This window comes from Eublepharis macularius, chromosome 3, assembly GCF_028583425.1.
Source record: "Eublepharis macularius isolate TG4126 chromosome 3, MPM_Emac_v1.0, whole genome shotgun sequence".
Classification (NCBI taxonomy): domain Eukaryota; kingdom Metazoa; phylum Chordata; class Lepidosauria; order Squamata; family Eublepharidae; genus Eublepharis; species Eublepharis macularius.
This window is the reverse complement of record NC_072792.1, coordinates 27,855,424-27,880,099: the sequence shown is the minus strand read 5'-3', so window position 1 is coordinate 27,880,099 and position 24,676 is coordinate 27,855,424.

Here is a 24,676-nt window from a genome sequence, read left to right as displayed (position 1 = left end):
GAAAAACACCACAGCCCACCGGTATCAAAATGGCACCCGCAAACACCCAAAATGGCAGCCACAACTCAGCACAAGAGGGGATCGCTATAAAGCCAGGAAGGCTGGCCACCCCCCCCCATCATGGGCCCCCAGTGGCAGTCACCACAGGGTAGGCCAGTAATGAAGGGAAAAGCGACGCCTTTCCCCCCACCACCCAGCACGCCCTGCAGAAAAGAACGGCGCGAAGCGCCCAATCCACTCCGAGGCCGCCGAGACGCTGTGAGGTAGCCGTGTACGATCGCTCTGCACCACACCATGCAAGAATAAGGCGCCAAAAGCATCCCACAGAAATGGAGCCGCCGCCGCTGGACTGCAAATCAGCGCATTCGCACAGCTGGAGCACCCAGCAAAGCCGGATGCTGCCAAAAGCGGCTCCGACCTCCAGACGCGTCCTCTGAGCGACAGCAGAGCAGGCTCCGGAAAGACGTCCTGCTCCGACCGATCGATCGGAGCAACTGCGTAGGGAGAGGGCAGAGATGCCAAACGGCTCTATCTCCAGCCCACCCCCTTGGATGTCCTGGATGGCCGGGAAACCTGGCTCCTCCTCCATCCGAGGAGGCAAAATCCGGCCCTACGGCCAAAGCCACTCGTGGCTGCCGTGGATGGCCACATTAAAACTGGAATTGTCAGTGGTGGAAACTGAAGCCAAATGCCAGCAAAGCTCTGCCATTGAATGATGCCCTCTTCCCAGAGGTCACTTCCTAGGAGTGTGGCCTTTGTTCAGAAGTGGAAACTAAACCATAGATCTTACTATATGAACTTAACAGTAGACTTCTCAAGGTGTGATAATGTGGTATTTTCCACAAACAGATTGCCATTAGGTTTCAAGATTGTGCTAGCAAGTAACATCTTTTTAAAACTTTGATACTGATAACATCTACTGAGATGTTAAAGTCCATGGGATTTATGATCAAACTACACATTATGCTCTCCCCATATGTTTAATTTTTTTTCTTTTGTAAACACAGCTGCTAGAACAGTTTTATTTTTCTTGGAGCATGGTATAGAGAGCGAGGGTAATTGTTCCCCTCCATTTTTACCATTTTTCTGCCGAGAGAAGCTTCCACCAATCTGCTTTTACCTTTGCTGAGGAAAAATAAAAATATATGGGTACATATAAATTTCCCCCAGTAGTATAAACATACCTTGGAGAGTATGTGGTTGTTCTCAGCAGGATAGGAAAGGGTTCAAATTTCTTTCTGTCTCACCCTATCTTCGTCGTCCCTGCATGTATAATTTCCAAAAGGAAGTTTAAAGGGAACACAGGATTTAATTTAATTTATTACATTTATATTCCACCCTCCCCTCATCAGCGGGCTCAGGGTAAAAATGTAATGCATATTTTTGAGACTTCTATTCAATTAAATGTTTTCAAAAATGTTAACATGTTTATTTCTGGGCCACATGTTGATAGATTGTGACCAAAAAAATACATTGAAACCCTTTTTGGTGACAATGGTAAGGAGAAAGCAACTTATTGAGTGAAATAGTAAAGGCAGGACTTCAAGGATGCTCTGATACATTGTGTTATTTATTTATTTATTTATTTATTTATATTCTGCCTTTCTCACTGAGACTCAAGGCGGATTACATAGTGTGAGATTAGTACAATCAGTGGCAAGGACAAGGGCAGGCATTTCCATACAGTGTCAAGAACATTTCCATAAACAATGTCATGGGGTAATTGAATATAAGTTTACAAAGACATAGTATTAGCAAGGATCCAATATGGCGTTGAGGAATTGCTGAAACAGAACATAATCAGTTCTAGGACTTACATTAAACAACATAAAGCACAGGTAATATATACGAGTACGTATTTAAAACAACAGATAATATGTAAGGCAACATAATGGTGAAATCAATGGTTTCTAACTCATTAGTGAAACATCTGGGATCCCTTTCCTACGATACTGCCCTCTTATCTGAGAAAAAAGGCCTTTTTGAATAATTCGGTTTTGCATTGTTTACCGAAAGCCAGGAGTGTGAGGCTCTCCTGACCTCCTCAGGCAGGCCGTTCTATAGGGTAGGGGCCACTATAGAGAAAGCCCGTGTATGGACTGCTGTTGACTTCACCCATGTACAGGCTGGCACCTGCAATAGACCCTGTTCATATGAGTGAAGCTGCCATGGATGGACATAGGGAGGGAGGTGGTCCCGTAGGTATGCTGGACCAAGGCCATGAAGAGCTTTGTATGTAATAACCAATACCTTGAACTGAGCATAGTGTTGGAACTGGAGGAAGATTAGGAAGCGCCACCAAGACCTTGGAGCATGATGCATCAAACTCTCTTGTATAGTGTCATGCTATGCAGTTACTTCAGTCTAAGGAATGCAATATAGGACAGTATTGTTGGAAATACAGGGACGATAGTGGGAGAATAAACTGAACATTTAACTGACAAAGCAATTCTGGATGGGTAGCTCATTTCATCAGATGCATTGGGAGTATAAATCCATCGGGCTGATTTATATACAAGAGACAGGTGTGGAATAGGAAGATAGGCTGGTTCAAAACTAGAACCAATCAAAAGAGGGATCAGTTCATTCAGAATGGGTGTGACATACTGCCAACTGTGGTTAGACAAGCAAAACAGAAAATCCAATGCAGAATGAAATAATCAAACCAATGAGCAAATGGGGGGAGGCAATGTTAGTGCAACTATCAGAGAGAGTTTTCTGAAGCCTAGTTTGCAACTAAATGCATTTAGAAACAAGACATAAAGGTACTTTGAAATACTTCATAACTGGGCTTTAATTAGCCTAATGTGGACCTTTTAAAGGATTTGTAATATATTATAGAGCCACAAAAACAGGTTTAGGGGTGGCATTTTCTGTTAAACCATCCCAGAACCCTGGAAAATAAGAATTCTGATATATATGTTCCTACGCTGGAATATATGCTTGTTGCCCCTTTCAGACAAAATTACTTCTGCATGTACTAGTAAGATCATATAGAGTATGCACCCTGATATGCCTGGTAAAATGTAATGAAAGGAGGTTTCACAGTCCGTTTGAAGGTGCAAGCATTTTAGAAAATTGGTCAAACTGGTTGGCTTATACGAGAACTGGCCTGTGGAGAAGAGATTATGGAAATGTGAGGGAAAGGATGGGCTTTGCCCCTCTCCCTACCCACTGACAGCAATCAGCTCTTTTTGAAAAGTTCAAGAGTGGCTGCTACCACCACCTGCAGCGGATGTGATTGACAAGAATTACAAAGCCTTCTGCAGGGAGAACCTGGCACCTAGTAGAGGGCAGTAATGTACACGTGTGTGCCTGTGGGCCTCAGTATCAAAGGTCTCTGTTGAAGGCTACTAGACACTTAACAGCTGCACGTCTGCACGGTGCCAAGCTGCCATATCCTGTGGCCCTATTGTCACTTCATGATGGCCTCCAGGAAAAAGTGCCAAATTCCCTCCTGCTTGCTTACTCTTCAGTCACAGTTGCTTTTGTATTTCCAGGCAACAAAAATGACAGACTGGGCAGAAGGTGTGGCAGCAACTGCAGAAGTGATTTTCTTGTGCCATTGTAAACATCAAGGGCATTTTTTGAAACTTGAAAGAAATTAGTCTACCACACTAAAAGAAAGGAGATGGCAGGCAATTGAAGTTCTCTGTTACACATGTCTACAGCTGCTTGAAGGTCTCATTGCACGTAAGGGAATTAGAAGGGGGGGTCTTCTACAACTTGTTCTCAGTCATAAAGGGGAAATCAAACATGGGAAAAAGAAAATACAAGAGGGGACTCACCCAAAGTCCAAGCATCTTCCTCTTGCTTCTTTCTTCCCTACTACTTTCTCCTCCCCCACTACTCTGCTGCCTTTTACTCCCCTCTGCCTCTACCACCTCCTCTTTCCTCATCATCCTCACCACTGAAGCCTTTCCCTTCCTTCTTCCTTGCTCTGCTGCCACTGCCGCCTCCTCCTCCTCTGCAGTCTCCTCTGTCAGACTGTGGCTAAATAAGGCTCTCACTACAGGGTTCCCTTTAGAAGCAAACACAAGTCCATTGTTTGAATAAGGAAACTTTACTGCAGAAAAGGTCCATTATAGTCCACGGTCCTGAATAGGAGACTCAGGATGGTACATGATCATTGTTACCAATGAAGGGCAAAGCATGAGGTACAGAGTAACAATACCCATCTGCATCAGCCTCCCCCCACAGTTCTCAAAACAACATCTCTCAGTCCTGGGAAGCTGCTCTCCTTCAAGGCCAATGCTTGGTGGAACGGTGTTAGACAAAACAGTCGCCTCCGGTGGGAATGCTGCATGGGAACTGGTGCACCTGGGAAGAAAGCACTTAAACACTAGAAGCATTAGAAAATGGAGTCAGCACAGTTTAGATATACACTGGACCTGACATTCTGCCCCCCTTAAAACAGATCCCCCCCTGGTTTATATGGGTAGCGAGTATGAAAAGCTTTGGTTAATCTAGGAGCATGAACATGTACAGAATTCACCCACTCATCGTACCCAGAATCAAAGTCCTTCCATCTAATGAGGTAAAAAATCTGATTTCGTTTGAGTTTAGAGTCCAAAATTTGTTGTACCTCATAGTGTATCTGGTCGTCAATTAAAGTTGGAATGGGTGGAGCTTTGATGTGCCATTTGTCATCGGTAGGAGCTCTTTTTAAAAGACTGACATGGAATGTATCATGAACATGGCGTAAGTTCTTGGGCAAAGTCACAGCAACAGTCACTTTATTTATTATTTTGCGCACAGGGAAAGGTCCCAGAAATTTCAGAGCGAGTTTGCGGCTTGTCTGCGCTAGTTTCAGGTTCTTTGTGGAAATATACACATGATCCCCAGGTTGTAAATCCCATTCGGCCACACGATGGCGATCTGCGTATTTTTTGTAATCCAGTTTGGCTTTTTCAAGATGTTTCTTAATAAGAGTCCACTGTTGCGCCGCCTCCCCCCACCACGAAGATACATCTGGCAAATTAGAGGAATGGAGAGGGGGAGCGTCCAACGGGAAGGGATTGAAGTGAGCTCCATAGACAATTTTGAAAGGGGCCTCTCCGGTTGAAGCGTGTACACTGTTGTTATATGAGAATTCGGCCAGAGGGAGAAGGTCCACCCAATTATCTTGTTGGAAATTAATGTAGCAACGAAGAAACTGTTCTAGTATCTGGTTTGTTTTTTCGGATTGTCCGTCGGTTTGTGGGTGGTGGCTTGAGCTGATGCCTTGCTCAATATTCAACATTCTCAAAAGCTCCCGCCAGAAGTTGGCAACGAACTGTCCGCCGCGATCCGAAATCACCTTGGACGGAAAAGAATGTAATTTTACGATGTGTTTTAAAAATAAATCTGCTAGTTTTCGAGCAGTGGGTATAGCCGTACAGGGAATAAAATGAGCTTGTTTGGAGAACAGATCTACCACGACTAAAATGCAATTATGTCCTTTTGAAATAGGTAGATCAGTGATAAAGTCCATAGATATTATTTCCCAAGGTCTGTTGGGTGTTTCCAATGGTTGCAGGAGACCCGGAGGTTTTCCTTTTCTGGTTTTGGCGCTGAGGCAAACGGGGCAGGAACTAACATATTGGGAAATGTCTTTGCGCATGCCCGGCCACCAGAACTGCCTTTGAATTAGATGCAATGTTTTCAGATACCCATAATGACCAGCAGTGGGAGCATCATGACAGCGCTGCAAGACCTCCAGCCTGAGGCTGTCTGGGACATAAAACTTGCTCCCAGCTAGCCAATCCCCCTGTGGGGATTGGACCAGTTTGTTTCGCGGAGCTTTATCCCCTTCCTTTTCCACCTCAGTTTTAAGTTTCGATTTCCACTCCTGGTTGGCCGGGAGGGGTTGCTTGGCTCGACTGCGAGTAGTCACCACGCCCCCAAGTTGCGTAGGTGAGAAGACCGTGTCGACAGTCTCCTCCCGTTTGCTCCTGTGTTGGGGCATGCGCGATAGGGCGTCCGCCAAAAAGTTAGTTTTGCCCGGGAGATAATTTAGAGTGAAGTTGAATTTGGAAAAGAATTCCGCCCATCGCAATTGCTTGGCATTCAGTCTGCGTGGGCTTCGGAGGGCCTCCAGATTTTTATGATCCGTCCAGACCTCGAAGGGGTATCGCGCCCCCTCCAGCCAATGTCTCCAATTAGTAAGGGCTGCTTTTACCGCAAAAGCCTCCTTCTCCCACACATTCCAATTCCTTTCCGCCTCCGAAAATTTTCTAGACAAGAACGCACAAGGCCGCAACTTTCCATCCTCCCCCTTCTGCAGTAAAACTCCCCCTATTGCCGTATCGCTGGCGTCTACTTGCACTATGAAAGGGGACTGTTCGTTGGGGTGGGAGAGGATGGGTTCCGTTACAAATTGCTTTTTTAGGCATTCGAAAGCAGTTTGACAATCGGAGGTCCATTGTAGTTTGGAGGAGGGTTTTTTAGCTTGGTCCCCTTTATCTTTTGTTTTCAACAATTCTGTTAAGGGGAGCATGATTTGGGCGAAATTTGCTATAAAGTCTCTATAGAAGTTGGCAAAACCCAGGAAGGATTGCAGTTCTTTACGGGTGGTGGGTGTTTGCCATTCTTGGATCGCTTGTATTTTGGTTGGATCCATTTTTAAACCCTCTTGGGAGATGCAATACCCAAGGTAAGTGAGTTCGGTTTTATGGAATTCACATTTGGACAACTTGATGGGCAGTTTATTATTCATCAAGGTGGCCAGGACCTTTTGTACCATTTGAATATGTTCTTCCTCTGTGTCCGAATAAATTAAGACATCATCAAGGTACACCACCACCCCTTTGTACAGAAATTCGTGCAGAACTTCGTTTATCATGGACATAAATACAGACGGGGCTCCCGTCAATCCAAAAGGCATAACTAGGTATTCATATTGTCCGAGGGGCGTATTAAACGCGGTTTTCCACTCATCCCCTGCCTTGATACAGACGTGGAAGTAAGCATCTTTTAAGTCTAATTTTGTAAAGATCTTACCTTGGGCCACGACGTTGAGAAGGTCTCGGATGAGTGGTATAGGATAGGCGTTGTTGGTAGACACTGCATTAAGTCCTCGAAAGTCCATGCACAGTCGTAGTCCCCCATCCTTCTTTTTCACGAAGAGAACCGGAGCGGCGTGGGGGCTGTTGGCTGGGCGGATGAACCCTCGTTGGAGGTTGGTGTCGATGAATTTCCGGAGCTCTTCCCGTTCATGGAGACTCATGGGATAGAGTCGTCCTTTGGGCAGTGAGGCTCCGGGTAAAATTTCCACCGCACAGTCCGTTCGTCGGTGCGGGGGTAGAGTATCAGCTTCCTCCTCGGAAAAAGCGTTTAGAAAAGGCCAATACGGTTCGGGTATTTGGTTGATTTCTTCTTGAGTAAGAAGGGCCTTTTCAGTGTGAGTTGGATCATTGCCCCAGTTTTGGTTCCAACAGTGATTTTTGCAGTTGGCATGACTGAAAGTGATGCATCCTTGGGCCCAGTCTATGTAGGGATTGTGGTCACATAGCCACTTGCTGCCTAAAATTAACGGGTATTTGGCAGTGGAGCTGATGACAAAAGACCTCTTTTCCCAATGTTGTCCCATGCCTGTGATCACTGGGATGGTCTCAGTGGTAACAGGGTTCATATTGGTGCCATCCATTTGTTCAAAGATTACTGGATTTTGTAATTCCCGAGTTGGTAAGACTAGTCCATTGACTAGGGCTGGGGCGATGATGTCTCTCGAACAGCCCGAGTCGATAAGGGCTTGCACTCGGACGTGCATTTTTCTCTCTGGGTTGATTAGAGTCACTGGCATGAATAAGATGGACCCAGGCGGCCGGTTCCGTGCAGGGACGGGCTTGGGGCGGATCTGTCGTTTGGGCCCTTTTACGACAGATCCATCTCGTTTCCCGACTGGGGGCTTTCTGGATTGACTTCTGCGTTTGGGGAAGCGGGGTCGTATTCCATAACTTCTTCCGCTTCCAGTCCTCTCTCTGAGGCGGGCCTTTGGGAAGCGCCGCGGCCTCTGTTCGCGCGTGGCGCGGGAATCGGGCGTTGGAGAGTAGGAAATGGAGCAAGGGTTGGACGCCGTAGTTGAAGCGGAGGTCTTTGCACAGGCCGGTAGGGGCATTGTGCTGCAAAGTGACCGGCTTGTCCGCATTGCAAACACAGCCCTTGTTGCCATCTAGCATCTCTCGCTCCACGGGTGGCGTACCCAGCTCCCCGTCCTCCCTTCTGTAAAGTCAAGGGTCTTCTTTGTCCCATTTGTTGTTGTTGTTCAACCAAACGGACTTCCAAAATGCGATTCTCAACTTCGCATGCCAGTTGGATCCAACCTAACAACGTAGGGGGATTGTCCTGCATGAGGGCTCTGTCCAGAAGTCTCGGGTTTAGTCCTTGCTTAAACAGAATGATTTTGGTGGACTCCTCACACCTAGGGCATTTGGCGGCCAATTGTCGGAATTTCGTGATATAGTCTCTCGCCGACATGCTGCCCTGTTTAATGGCTTGCAATTCTGTTCGGGCCCTGGTTTCCTCTAAGGGGTCTTCATATTGCGCTCGAATAGCATCCACCAACCCCTGGAGAGTATTAAGTTCCGGGGCCCCGATATTGTATAATCCTACATACCAGTCCGCTGCTTTGCCTTGTAAGCGGGAGCCGAGATGTTCAATTTGACTGGCCTCGCTGCCGAAGAGGTGTCCCCACCGGTTGAAGAACTGCACGACTTGCACTAGGAAAAATCCCAGTTTGGAGGGATCCCCATCAAAAGTAGCTTCCAGTTTCACCCAACCCATCGGGAGGTCTTGCCTCGGAGCCGGCGCTGGGTAGAAGTCCGTCGGAAGCATCAATGGCACTTGAGGTACGGGGGGACCCGGTTGTGGTAGCGGTGCTGGTTGCGCTGGCGGCGGCATCACCGGTTGAGCCGGGGGTGGCAGCCTCGGCTGGGCTGGCGGTGGTGCTCTCGGCTGGGCTGGCGGTGGTGCTCTTGGCTGCAGTCGTGGTCGGGCAGGCGGCTGCAATCTCGGTCGGGCTGGTGGTGGCAATACAGGAGGTGCTGGCAGTAGCGGTTGAGGTGGAGGTGGCCGGTGCGGCTGAGTAATGGCCGGCCGCTGAGGGGCGGGTTGGTGGGGTCGTAGTGGTGTAGGCCCCACCGGTTGGTTCGGAGGTGGTATTACGGGCTGCTCAAGTGGCAAACGTATCGGTTGCTGCAAAGGAGTTAGTTGCGGTCGAAGCGGAAGGGGCCGCAGCGGCGAAGGCCTGATGGGTGGTGGGCCGCGCGGGCTTCCCCCTCTCAGCGTCGTGTCTCTGGGACGCAAAGGCTGGTCTTGTGGCGTCGGGGCGCTCGGGGTTTGTTGAATGGGAACCACTTCTAGCGGTCGTTGCGGTAATTCCTCCTCAGAAGGGGCCGGAGGCTCTTCCGTCTGATCCGGCCGAACTGTCGTTGGAGAAGCGGGAGGGGGTATCACCGTCGTTTCGGTTGGACGGGTTGGCCCTTCTTCCCCCTCTCTGGGCTCCTCCGCTGGCGTCTCCTCGGGAGATGGATCCCCGTCCGATTTAGGGGGTTCCGTCGGAGTCTCTCCAGGTACCTCAGCTGGGGTATCCCCGCGCGGCGAGGTTTCGTCTCTTCTAGGGAGTTCTGCGGGCGACTCTCCCGGTTCTCCAGGATAGTATTCCTCCTCTCCCGAAGGCAGCGGCTGCTGCGGGGCGTCCTCCACTGGATAGGACATGACACTTTGGAGGGTGGCGATTTGTACCGCCATTTCTTCAGGTGAGATTCTCTCCCCTGTCCCCATCGCTGAGATTAGGTGAATGGCATGAGCCAAACTTTCCTCCATATCAATCAGCCTAGCTTCCAACTGTTGCATACGGCTAGGACCCGGTTGCCCCATCACGGAACCTCCCTCGGTTGTACTCACCGGGGAAAATGGCCCCCAAGGCGGAGGATCTCCTTGATCGACTCGCGATCTCGCTGCTAGAATTCCTTTGGCTAGGCCCGTCACTGCCGAGATGCCGGAATCTACAGCATGGGTGCGACTTTGCATTTGCACCCAACTTTGTTCAGGAACTTCCGTTGGCTCTTTCCACGGAACAAGTTCTGAATAATCCCAACTCAGGGCGCCACGGTGGGATGTGTCCCCCTCCGTTTGTTCGGTCGTCCTGTTCCAATATCGCCATGGTTGGCTGCGATCTAGCTCAGGGACAGTTTCTAGGCTTCGGCGCCCGTCCATCGAAAATCGTGGATGTAGTCCACCGGCCCGACGCTCTCTCGTTTCTCGGGGTCTGGCTCCCCACTCCGACGGGGTGGGTAACGAGATCAAGGGGAGAGTGGCCGCCGTCGGCCTTGTCCCTTCAGCACCGAGGTCGATGAGAGGCGGGGTAGGAGTGGAGGCTCCGGTCCCGGTCCCGGCTGGTCTCGGCTCCTGGGAGTCTTGGGCTTGCACTGGTTGACTGTCGGGAGACGCATACGGATCAAACAAAGGATCCCTGTCCGGGACAACCTTGGATTCCGCTGGGCCCGACTCAGGCATGATTGGTAACAAAATGTCAGACTGTGGCTAAATAAGGCTCTCACTACAGGGTTCCCTTTAGAAGCAAACACAAGTCCATTGTTTGAATAAGGAAACTTTACTGCAGAAAAGGTCCATTATAGTCCACGGTCCTGAATAGGAGACTCAGGATGGTACATGATCATTGTTACCAATGAAGGGCAAAGCATGAGGTACAGAGTAACAATACCCATCTGGATTTGCCTCCCCCCACAGTTCTCAAAACAACATCTCTCAGTCCTGGGAAGCTGCTCTCCTTCAAGGCCAATGCTTGGTGGAACGGTGTTAGACAAAACAGTCGCCTCCGGTGGGAATGCTGCATGGGAACTGGTGCACCTGGGAAGAAAGCACTTAAACACTAGAAGCATTAGAAAATGGAGTCAGCACAGTTTAGATATACACTGGACCTGACATCCTCTTCCCGTTGCCTTACTTTCGTTCCTCCCAGCAGCAGCTGCTGCTATGCTGCCACCACCTTCACCATTGTTTATGACAGCTGTGATGTCATAATGTAGCATTGTGAGACCTCATTTTTCATACCTGTTAGGAATTGGGAGACTTTTAAAATCCTTTTTTTTTTTCATTCTCAGAATTTTTCTGCAAACTTTGGAGTTCCTCCAGGCTTATTGAATAATATCCACTATCCATACACGCCCCCACTTTGTAGATATTTTTATTGGCACACTGGGGCCATGTTAGATATATTAACAAGATTAAAGGGAAACTGGATGTTTAGAAACTGCTTGAAAATGAATACTGCTACCAGATGGTTTCCTTTAAAACTACGTATGTCCTCGGATCAAACTTTACTTGAAGAGATAAGTTAAGGCTCTTTCAAATGCAATCATACTTTAAAAAATGGACAATGTATGTTAAAACTCCTGTAAGCATGAAAGATATTGCATTGTCTTGCATACTATGGTTGCTTGTGGTGTGGGGAACTCACACACCACACACTGCCGTGGTCACTCAGCCCCATTCCTCTTCTCCAGTAAGCTGGGAGCAACATTGCACATGTACATGAAGCTGCCCACTGATCCCCTCCTGCTTTTCTTACATAGTTGCATTTGAGTTGGGAAGAATGGCATGCAAGAGTGAACTTCCAAGATGTGCAGAGGGACAAGACTGGAGCTGCTCAACACTGGGTCAAGTTCCTTTGATTATCATGGAAACAGCCATGCTCTTGGAGAAGAAGCTTAGAAATGGATGATGTGTATTGTCAAAGGATGTTAGAGGCAGATAGGAGTAGGAAAAATTCATTTAATGGCAGCGGGAACATAAGTCCTTGCAAGACATACACTGGAAGACAAAGTTGAGAGGTGTTCATTTAGCTAATGGGTATTGAGGTGTTGCAAGGGGGTGAGGGATGCAGACTAATGGATTAGGTTTGGGGGAAGAGAAAAAGTGTGGCAGCAACTTCATGTGTGTCATTTATATTTGCTTCTCTTTTGGGTTGACGATAAATAGAGTATACAAAAACTGAGAGAGAACTGATAAAAGTTGAATCAGTATGTAATATGTATTGACAGACAAGGCTTGAGGAGTAAGTGGTAGGGAGCTGCCATAGCACAGTGGTTAAGTGATTGGGCTTTGAATCAGCACTCTGCTGGTTCAAATCCCACTCCTGCCATGAGCTCAGCAGGTAGCCTTGGGTAAGCCACTCCTTTCAGTCCCAGCTCCCCAGCTGTATTGTAGAGACAATAACAGTGACTGTTCACCATTCTGTGGCACTAATCTGTCTAGAAGAGTGGTATATAAGCGTAGTTATTATTATTATTATTATTATTATTATTATTATTATTGTGTATGGATGAAGAGTCAGATGCTTGGATAGAACATCAGAAGAATCAGAGTCAGCTAGTTATAGGAAGTCATGTGTTTATGGGCAAGGAGAACCCACATATTTGTGGTGATAGATGGGGGAAAGAAGTATGAGTGACAGGTGATGTGTATTCAGGGACATGATCTCTAAGCCAACCTGACACCACATCACTATGATCAGAGGAGGAAGACAGAATAATATTTGGCTGGGGATAAGTGCAGTCCTCAGCTCTGATGCTGGAGTGGAAAAATAGAGACTGAAGAGAAGAAAGGGTAACAAGGATGTGGTCGACACACAGTAGAAAGGAGTGAGGTAGCAATGTACAGATAGCTTTGTGGATACTGTGAACTATTTGCTCATTGTTGTTTCCTTTTATCTATTATTATTCCATCTTCCTTGAATGCCTCAATGGATAGCTTGCACATTTCCTGGAAGAAGTATTAATATTGTGTAAAATATCAGTCCAAAATAATAGTAAATTGTTTTTTAAAAAATCTCACTGCACACACACAGATGTATAGAGAGTGAGTTAAAGTTAATGAAGTACATATACAAAATTCAGAAGAATAAACAACTCATTAATCCTCTGCTTAATTTATGAAAAGCCACTTTACATTTTAAAAGTTTTTACATTTTTTTGCATGCTGATGATGGATGCTGATGAATTCTCTTACATTTCATTACATATGAAAATAATCATCCAGAGATTTCTTTTTCCTGTTCAGGTTGATATTCTTCCTTTGATCATCAAGTTGACATTGAAAGCCTTCTTAATTGAACTGAACATCTCAAACTAGAGATCCGCTGATGAGAGAGGTTACCATACATCAGGAAATCAAAGGCTGGCTACTGAGCTAAGTAAGAATGAATCTATATCCAGAGTGGAGACATGAGTTTGCAAATGGTTATTTCATCTGACGCTAATGTCTCAATTGTACATAAATCATTCATTACAATATAAATTGAATAAAAAAGAAAAGCTCTTTAATTTTTGCCTCATGTAAATGACATTAACAGCCATTTAAAAGCTTCTGTGCACTGCCAATAACCATGCACTGAAGCATGATGATGCAGTAGAAGCAAATGACCTGTCTAGTCCAAGGAGCCCCGGATAGTCATAAGATTGTGCTAATAAATGTTGTGATAGATGCATAGGTTTGCTGAGTGGTGCTACTCCCCAACTGAGTGGTCCAGGCATTATGATGACCTATTAGCTATTTTCATGCTAGATCACAGAAATGACAATGCAGTTTTGATCTAGAATAATGTATTCTGGCTTTTTGTGCAAACCTCTAGAGTCCCCGTCATTCCCTTGTATACTCCAAGTATGCACAACATGTGACCAGAAGTGTAGCCCCCTGCCAGGCAACCTGATTCCTTAGACATGAATATCCTGGCTGGAGTTGGTATAATGCTTAAGAGAGCAGTGATTGACTGCAGACTTAGGATCCTATGGAGTTGATTCATTGATGGTAGCATGTTCCTCCATGACAAGGTGCCTTCTGCAGATGGAAGAGGCTCTTATATTGGTGCAGCATCAGTGGGGCACTCTCCTGGAGTTATGCGAGCATGGGGATTCATTCTTATCCCAAATATTTTACTTGTTTTCCTTAGGATTGTGCCATTTTTGTTTTCATTTATTTTAATCATTGTAGAATTAATTGTTTACTACAACATTCAGAGATCCCTGCTTGTTTAAGTAACTATCTACATGTACATGGAGATGCCTTATCCTTTTTTTTTTAATAAAATTTTTATTGGAATTAGAATCATATAATTACATATTACAATCAATTCCCATTTCCCAATTTCTAACCCCCACCCTTTCCCCCCTTTTCTTTTGACTTCCAACAGTTTTCCAACCCTTTGTCCCTTTTCTCTTACTCATTTTTAATTCATCTATCTAACAAACCTGTATTTTTCCCTTTAATCTAAGCAATAATTCTTTAACTATTTTTAATACTCTATACCTTATCTTATCTTTAAGTCCCTTCTTCCACATTAGACAAACAATTTGTCCCTTTCTAACATAATTTCGTAGTTTCCTGGTTTCAGATATTTCTATAAGCCTTATACCATATAACCCATACATTTATATAAGTCAACCAATTTGACTTATATTCCGTATATTACTTTATATAACTATCATCAAAAGTTATCAATCAATTTAATCCATATATTTCTTCAGGTAGACTTATTCAGTTTAACATGTTACACGTTTATACCAGAAACCATATTAATTAGTCGGTCCTTATAGTTAATTATTTTCTATCCATATTCTATATGTTTTTCTATATATAACAATCTAACAAAATAGCTGCTTAGACATTTTCACTTCTCTCTCTACCCTCCGGTAAAGTCACCCCCCTCTACATTTCGTCATATTTCAGTAATTCTCGAACTGCCACAGTTCTCTTCCCACCTCCCATTTCTTCAGCACATATTGCTTCAGCTTCCCCCAATCTGTGTTGAACTGTCCTGGGTCCAGATTTCTCAATTTTCTTGTCATTTTGTCCATTTCGGCCATATACAGCAATTTGTAAGTCCAATCCTCCATAGTTGGCACTTCTTGTACTTTCCATTTTTGCGCATACAAAAGTCTGGCCGCTGCTGTCATGTAAAATAACAGTGTTCTATGTTGGGATGGAATGCTCTCCATTCCCAAGTTCAGTAGCAGGAGTTCTGGGTTCTTATTAATTTGAAATTGTAGAATCTCACTTATTACTTTTATTATTTCTCCCCAGTACTGCCTGGCTACCTCACACGTCCACCACATATGATACAGAGAGCCCTCATGTTTTTTACATTTCCAGCATTTATTAGAAGTGTTCAAATTCCCTAGCGCAATCTTCTTTGGTGTCATGTACCAACGATAGATCATTTTGTAAATGTTCTCTTTAATATTAGTACACGTTGTAATCTTCATTGTGTTTTTCCACAAGTATTCCCATGCCTCCATTGTTATCTCTTTATTAAAATTTATGGCCCACTTCACCATTTGTACTTTGACTATTTCATCTTCAGTATACCATTTCAACAGTACTTGGTATACCTTGGAAATTTCCTTCTTATCCTCTTTCAAAAGTGTCTGCTCTAGTTCCGAATTCTCTGTTCTTATGCCTCCCTTTGCACAATCCGAATTGTAGAGATCTCTGATCTGCCTGTACTGGAACCAATCGTAATTGGGAGATAACTCGTCCTGCGTCTTTATTTTAAGTTTAGAAGATTCTATTCGGGTTATCTCCTTATATGTTAAACACTGTTGGTCATTATAGACAGCTCTCGGATCTATTACTTCATACGGAACTACCCACATGGGGGTTCCTTCTTGTAGGAAGTCTCTATACTTCTTCCAGGTTGCATATAGGCTTTTCCGTATATAATGGTGTAGGAACATAGAATTCACTTTTACTTTGTCATACCATAGGTATGCATGCCATCCAAATATTTTTTTGTATCCCTCTAGGGCCAATAATTTCTTATTCTTCAACGTCATCCACTCTTTCATCCACACTAGGCAAATTGCGTCGTAGTAAAGTCTTAAATTGGGTAGTTGCATTCCGCCTCTTTGCTTTGCATCTTGTAAAACTTTCATTTTCACTCGAGGCTTCTTGCCCGCCCAAACAAAATCTGATATTTTCCTCTGCCATTTTTCAAACTGCTTAGAGTCTCGGATAATTGGTATTGTCTGTAACAAAAACATTACTCTTGGTAACACATTCATTTTAACTGCTGCAATCCTTCCCAGCCAAGACAAATTCAATCTATTCCATTTAATCAAATCTTGCTCAATCTGAGTCCATAATTTTTCATAATTGTTTTTGAATAGATCTATATTCTTTGCAGTCAGTTCAATTCCCAGATATTTCACCTTAGTTGTTACTTCACAATCCGTTATTTCCATTAACAGTTGTTGTTTTTGCTTAGTCATATTTTTACATAATATCTTTGACTTCTTTTTGTTAATATAAAACCCTGCCAGATCTCCAAACTCTTTAATCTTCTCTATCACTTTTGGCATATTCTCCATTGGATCTTCCACAATTAACATTATGTCGTCCGCAAATGCTCTAATTTTATAAGAAAAGTCCTTTATTTTTATTCCGCGGATTTCTTCATCTTGTCGTATTTGTATCATCAAAATCTCCAGTACCAAAATGAATAGCAACGGAGACAACGGGCAACCTTGTCTTGTTCCTTTACTTATAGTCAATTTCTTGGTAGTCTCATCATTGACCACAATTGCTGCATTCTGGTCTCTATAAATTTCTTTAACTGCTCTTATGAATTTTTCTCCCATTTGTAGCTTTTCCATAGTGGCAAACATAAAGTCCCAGTTCAAGTTGTCAAACGCTTTCTCTGCATCAACAAAGAAGAAACCAACCTCTTTGTCACAACGCTTATCATAATACTCAATAGCATTAATAACTGTCCTTAAATTGTCTCTGATTTGCCTGCCAGGTAAAAAAATCTGCTTGTTCCTCCTCAATAATTTCCGAAAGCCACCCCTTCACTCTCTCTGCCAGTATCTTCGCAAAGATTTTGTAGTCATTGTTAAGTAAGGATATAGGCCTGTAATTTTTCACATTAGTCGGATCTTGGCCCTCTTTAGGGATCAGTGAAATGTTGGCTTCCTTCCAGGTATCTGGAATCTGTTGATCCTTTAATACTCCATTGATCACTTCTTTTAGGAATGGTACCAGTTCATTGGCCATTGTCTTATAAAATTTAGCTGTAAGTCCATCTGGCCCTGGTGCCTTTCCCAAATTTGTTGATTGTATTGCCATTTTTATTTCCTCATCCGTTACTTCATTGTTCAATCTATCTCTCCACGCTTCTGAAATTACTGGGAGCTTCATTTTCTCCAAATATGTCGCTATTGATTCTTTATTGACCTCTTTCTTGTTATACAATTTAGCATAAAATTTATAGAAGGCTCTGCTAATGGATGTCTGTTCCAAATACGTTTTATCATCTTCACATATTTTGTTTATTATTTTCTTTTCCTTTCTCTTTTTCAATTGCCATGCCAAATATTTCCCGGGTTTGTTTGCACCTTCAAACCCTTTTTGCTTTAGTCTTTTAAGATTCCACTCCAGTTCTTTATTGTTCATTGCTGTTAACTGTTCTTGTAGTATTTTAATGTCCTGATAAATTTTCTTTTTCCCCGGTCTCTTCTTTAACTGTGTTTCTTTGGCTTTTATTTTCTCCATAATTTCCTGTCTCTTCTCCTCTTTCTTTTTTCTGGCTCTTCCATTTAAATCCATTAGTATGCCCCTAATTACCGCCTTGTAAGTATCCCAAACCTTGTTGGTTGGTACTTCTTTATTCATGTTGTATTGTATGAAGAACTTTGTTTCTCTTCTAAGCATCTCCATATTGTATTGTCGAAGGCTTTCACGGCCGGAGAACGATGGTTGTTGGGGGTTTTCCGGGCTGTATTGCCGTGGTCTTGGCATTGTAGTTCCTGACGTTTCGCCAGCAGCTGTGGCTGGCATCTTCAGAGGTGTAGCACCAAAAGACTTGGTCTTTTGGTGCTACACCTCTGAAGATGCCAGCCACAGCTGCTGGCGAAACGTCAGGAACTACAATGCCAAGACCACGGCAATACAGCCCGGAAAACCCCCAACAACCATCATCTCCATATTCTCTCCCTCTTGAAGTAAGTCCTCATTTATTCTCCATCCTTTCCTTTTGCTCCTTCTCCCCAATTTCCACATAATTGGATTATGATCCGAGCCTACCATCGGCATTATTTCCACTTCCTTAGTCCATAACGCTAAGTCTTTTGAGGCCCAGATCATATCAATTCTCGATAATGTAAAGTGTCTTGCGGAGTAAAACGTAAATTGTCTACTTTTCGGATTTTGTCTTCTCCATACATCTTCTAAAGTTTCCTGTTGTATCAGTTCAAAAAACAACTTTGGTAGCAATCCTCTTTTCTTTTGTGCTGTTGATGATTTTTTGTCTAACTCCAGATTCGTCACTCCATTGAAGTCTCCAGCAAGTATTATCTGATCATATGAAAGTTCATCTAGTTGCTTCCTTAAGTCCTCAAAGAAGCTTTCTTTTGCTCCATTAGGTGCATAAATTCCAACTACCAGCACTTTCCTTGAATTCCATACGCATTCCACTGCTATAAATCTGGCTTCCACATCTTTCATTACAAACTTTGGCTGCAGTTCCTCTTTAATGTAAAGCACTACTCCTCTTTTTTTCTTATTAGAGGCCGCTGCAAAATCATTACCCAATTTTTTTGATTTTAAATACTTTACATCTTGTTTTCTAATATGGGTCTCTTGCAAACAAACAATATCACATTTTTGTTTTAATAGCCAGTGAAAAATGCTTTTTCTCTTGTTCGGTGAATTAAGTCCATTTACATTCCAAGATATAACTTTACACTCCATAATCATAATCTTGTTGCTGGTTAGTCCTTTTCATTGTCTCTTATAAATCGCTCCATCTCTCGTTCCGATCTGATGCGTCTTTTGGCCCCTCCAAATTCAAAGGACACTCCCTCTGGTACCTGATTTTCATGTCCTTCAAAATCTGAATCAGCGCCTTATATTTTTTCCGGTCCAATAACACCGATCTGGGTATTTCCTTCATAATGATAATCGTCTTGCCGTCAATCTCCAATGGATCTTGAAACTGTTTAGTCACAATCTTCTCTTTCATATTTCGGGTCGTAAATTGCACAATCACATCTCTTGGTAGTTTCCTCTGGGTCGCAATTCTTGAATTTACACGATATACCACGTCCAGGATAGCCACAACTTCCTCCTCCTCCTTCCCCAGGTATTCAGCTAACACCTCCGTCATCTGTTCTTGCGCTGTTTTTCCTTCCACTTCCGGCAAACCGCGAAATCTTAGCTGCTTCTCCATGTGTTTGCTTTCCGCAACCGCCATTCTCCCCTTCATCAGCCTCATCTCTGTTTGTTGCGTGTCAGTTAAATTCTCCACCGTGCCTTCTACTGCTTTAACTCTCTGCTGTGTTCCTTGCAGTTCATTTTGCATTATTTCCATACCTTTATTTACTTCTGACAGCTCACTTTTCACTGTCTGTTTAACCTCTTTGATCAGCTCCGGTTTACTGTCCTTAAGTTCTTTAATCACTTCTAAGAGTTTTTTGTCTAGATTCTCTATTGCTGATTGCCACTCTTTTTTCGACATCGTGGGGCTTGCCTTGGCTCGCTCCCACGAGTCCGCCCTCTTCCTTAACTCCATGGCGTGAAATTAAGCGTCTTTTTATTTTTTAGTTTAAATGTCCCAGTCTTTTTGCAAAGAAAAAACTTTTAAAGAATCCAAAATGTCGGGCGTCTTTTCTCTATGGTTCTTCTATGGTTTTTGTAATTCAAAATGGCTTACTTCCTCTTCCGCTGAAGCCGCGGCTTTTCCCCTTTCAAAGATGGCGATTCCCTTCTTCCTGCCCTCCGGCAGGGGCCGCTTCTCTCCAGAAACTCTATTGTTATTACGTACTTCCTGTTTCCCGACTTCCCGCAGTAGCTCTCGCGATGGCAGAATTTTCTCACAGCTCCATAACCGCAAGTATTCAAAACAATAGTCCTGATTCCTTAATAACTCCTTTAAACTTAATCTTTTTTCTGTTTCGACTCTTGCCGAGTCTTCTCCCCGTTATAATTACCCTGTTGCAGTTTTAAAATCAACTTTTAATCTTCTTTACTTTTAACAATCTGTCCCGTATCAGGAGATAGTGATCTTTACCTTCCCATTCACTTTCCGTGGGTTGTAATCACTGTTTCAATCTTCGTTTCTCCTCCACTCCTCTTTCCCCTGTTGAAGCTTGGGTACGTAGGTCTTATGCCAACCGCATTGGCCCCGAAACTGCCGCAGAGATCTTTGCCGACCTGTCACAGGGTGGGACCTCAAGGGTCGTGAGGGGGCCCGTCGCGTAGAGCCCCCCCTCGCCCGAGATCAACGCACCCTGAGGTCTTGAGCATTCTTTGCCTGCTCTCCGCCTGAGAGCAGTCGGCCGCGGGCTATTTTGCCCCCGCCGGCCGGTTAAAACGGCAGTCCGGTCAGCTCCGCAGTTGGAGCTGCGTCAGACCTCCATAAATCCCAAACCGGAAGTCAGAGATGCCTTATCCTGATGTGATAGACTGCACTTGAAAGCAGGTTTCCTAAGTGCAGCAATCAGAAAGCTGGGAGGGAAAGAGTTAATTCTTGCTTGGAATAGAGAGCTTGAGTGACAGGCTTCTCCTTGCTTTCTTATTGGTCAGTTAGAACCCAGCTGAAGGACCGACAGTTGGTTTCTGACAAAATTGTTCAGAGAGAGATTGTGAGTGAGTCTGACAGGGAAGGTCACTCAGGTTCCCCTCCGGAGTGAGGGAAGAGAAATCTTTTGCCTTAACTGTAACATCATTGTCCTGAAGAAGAATTCTATTTAAGAATTATTAGTATAAGTGTCAGCAGAGGCTGAAGCCCGCGTGTCACAGGCACCATAGAACTGGGAATGTGCTTTTGTGAGAGTAATTGGGTAGTAGGTTAGACTCCCTCTCAAGTCAAAAGAAGAAGGGTTATATCTTCTTAGGAGAAGAAGATTAATTCCTGCCCAGTTCCTAAAGGAAGTTTTACTCTGAGGTGGACCCCGGGTCTGTTGTGAAAGAAATACCATCTTAAACTAACTCCAGGAAACCTGAGCTGTCATAGGAAACTCTGTGATGGAATAACTAAAGTATTAAGAAAAACACCTCTCATTGCTAAGAAGAACCAAAAATATAAAAAACTAAGCTTCAAGGAAACTATTTTGCCTGTTATTCAGTGTGTTCTGTATTCCCAACAAAATTTTACCTCAGCACTTTCATTCCCTGACTACATTTATTCACTCCCTGCCTGTTAAATAAAGTTATTATTTCCTTTTGAATGTTGTAAAGTCTCCAGTGCCATTTCCAAGAAAAAGGAAGAGGGCTCCTGCTTTTCCTTATCAAGTTCTTGGGCTGGGCTAAAAAGCAAGAGTTATATCTGCATGTCAGGGTGGGACAAACAGACTTTCAAACCACAAAGATTAACACACTTCTTGAGGCTGCTCAGCAAAAGCAAGCAAACTGAATTTTGCCTCACAGTGGGGACTGAAGGGAGGATCCATAACATATGACTCAGTCAGACCATTGTGTATTGTTTACTCCAGGGATTCCCAATGTAGTATCCATTGGTTCCAAGGCACCCACTGACACATTTTCTGGTGCTCACCAACTGTTTTTAGAAAGGAATTGGAGTCAGATGGGACTTTTGCCCAGTAGGGCTTCCAGTTGGACATTGGCGATCAGATTGGCTGATATTTTAAAAGATTGCTTTGACAGTAGCTGCCATCACAGTACAAGGATCTTCACTGTGTGACTGAAGGTAAGCTGTGTGTATGCCAGAATACTTTGAAACAATCTTTTCATTTTAAAATACAATGTCATGGCTATAGCTAGAACTATAGGAGAACAGTTGCTGGATATGACCAAGAAAGATGCCTTTGTACACTGAAACAGGGCTAGCCTGGTCCTATAACTAGAGATTCCACAAAGGAAGTCTAGAGGCCTAGAATAGAACAACCTATGAGAGGAGCATGAAACAATGGAGTAATGTAGGTTAGAAGAGCTTTATATCAATAGGTGCAGAGAGTGTCTGAAAATGGCAGGAATGTATAACTTCATAGAAGCTGGCAATATTACGCAAGGACCCAAAGATATTCATTTTAGCCCTCAGTCTATATATATAGACTGAGGGCTGGGTGGACCTGGGTGGGTGGACCTGGGAAGTGGAGTCTTCACTGCACTGCACCCTGCCACACACTTAAAAGCTCAGCCTCCAGGGCCCCATGTGTTTCACCACATATCCAGCAATCCCACCTCACCAGCCCTTGTTTCTATTGTTTTAGGGACTTTTGTTCACTTGTTCATGTGCAGCTAGTTTGTCAACTCTCACCACAACTTTTGGGGTGGTTTGTCATTAAGCAAGGATCCATTTGGGGTTAACAGGGACTGTATGTTCTGTTTCTCCACAGCAGGAGATCCCCTTATGGGATCTTGGGAGTGATGCAGGGCAGTGAAAAGCCCAGCTCAGGGGCTATTGGAGTATGCTCACTCCCTGGTGATAGGAGAGCCACACCCAGGTGTACACCCAGGTGCATTTCCACTTACTGTCATCCCATAGTCCCCCCCCCATCAGTTGGCAGTCTGAAGGGGGTGAGGGGGTTATCAGCTAGCAGGCAGGTCAGCCAAATGGGGATCCATGCCCCATGGAGCGCCAAGGCTCTGATAAGCTGTAAGCAATAAAAGTTGTAGCCTTTTTATCTCCAGCCATGGTCTCTGTCTTCTGTTCTCCACTCTAGTCATCTCCCCTCAAGCTGGCAACACAATCACTAATTTTACATAGCCTTGGTTAAAATAAGAGGTAGCAAGAATGAACTATTTCCATATATTTTAAAAGATATTTCAGGTATGGATAACCTTGTCTGGAATATGAAGTTATAAGACGATAAATTAGCCAAGAATGTGAGTCCATTTGAAGTGGGATAGACAGCTATTATAAGGAGATTGTTCTGAAACCCTATAAATATGAGAAGCTGACTTGATTGGGAGCTTCCTCTTAGAAAGGGATCCTTGCCTGTGACCTTCATATATTTGAGTAAGATACTTTTTTGGACTCATGTAATTGCTCTCCTGAAATGATCTACGTAATTATAACGGATTATATGATTTTCTGTTGATTGAGTTGATATTAAGATTGTTGAATAATTATGTTTTATTAATAAAGGCTTAGAATGGAAACAGAGATTCTGTAATTGTGTTACTAGTGTACAATACCTGGCAACAAGCCTAAGGCATTATCTGTGGTGTACCTCTTGCCAGGAGTTAAATGATTTAATACAGGAATGCTAACTAGACACTCAGGGCTTCTTAAGTGGGCTCCTATATCTAGATCAGGCCTGACCAGAGGCATCCAAAACAACATCCTGTTAAGAAGAACTTCTGCCTGAAATAAAAAAGTTATTGTTAGAGAGTTATGTACAGGTTCACTACCTGACATTTTGTGCTATGCTCCACCCCTTGTGGCAGCTATTTTGATTATGCTCACCAACCTTTGTCAGCATTCCAAAGTTGCCTGCAGGTTCAAAAAGTTTGAGGATCCTTGGTCTACTCCAACTAGCAGCTGCTCTCCAGGGTTCCAGACAGAGGATTTTCACATCACCTACTACCTGATCCTTTTAACTGGAAATGTCAGGAATTGAACCCAGGACCATTCGCATACAAAGCAGGTACTCTACCGCTGAGCTCAACCCCTTGATTTTTCTTTTCTTGATTCTAGGCTGATGCTTTAAAATATCTGCTACTGTTGATTTTTCAGACTGCAACCTACAAATCCACTCTGTCTCTCTGTGTGTTTTAAAGGGATTTTGAGTTTAATACAAACACTGCTAATGGTACCTTCTGGTTTATAAATCCAGAATAAATGTTATCTCAGTGGACCAGGCAGCTGACAAGACATGGGAAATTCATCTTACTAATTGCCAACTGCATGCCATAATAACATAAATGTATTCACTCAGGAGAAGGCCAGACATTTCAAAATCTTTTTTTGCTCCGAGTCAAATAGAACACTCTGATAATGATTTAAAGAGGCTGCTCCAGGAACCTGTTAGCTTGGCTGTCTTTTCCCCTCTGAGATATGGAAGATTTAAAATCTGATCAAAATGGCTCTAAGATATGCAGCAATATTATACAAAGTAATGCCGTCTCAAACTAATAGGTAAATACATAATTCACAGTATTTGTAATGTTTTCAAGTTCTGTATAAATTATTTCTGGAACTAATACTCAACCAGACTGCCTATTACACCTAATTAAGGCTGAACCTGACATCTATTCTAGAAACTTGTTTATAATCATCTTAAATTCTGAACTATTTTAACTGTAAAACTCCCAGCTTTATTTTGAATTAAGGAGAACGTTTCTGGAGCAGTAGTAAATACACTAAACAGTCTGTAAGTATACTCTGCCAGGGCTTTTTTCATTGATCCTGTCTGAGAAGATCACACAGCTGGCGCATATTCCATGATCTGATACTAGCTTTGTCAAACATAAATCATGTCCATTGGTATTCATCATCTTTGTGCCACATTGAAAGCACTTCTTAAACAGAGCTCGCAGGACATGCTGAATTTCACCAAGATCTAACTCTCTCTGAAGGAGACTGAATTATTTATTTATTTATTATTGTTATTGTTATTGTTGTTATTATTATTCCTTTCTTACTGAGATCCAAGATACATTACACAGGGCGAATGAAAATACAATATAATCAAATAGCTAAGACATTCACTGAGCA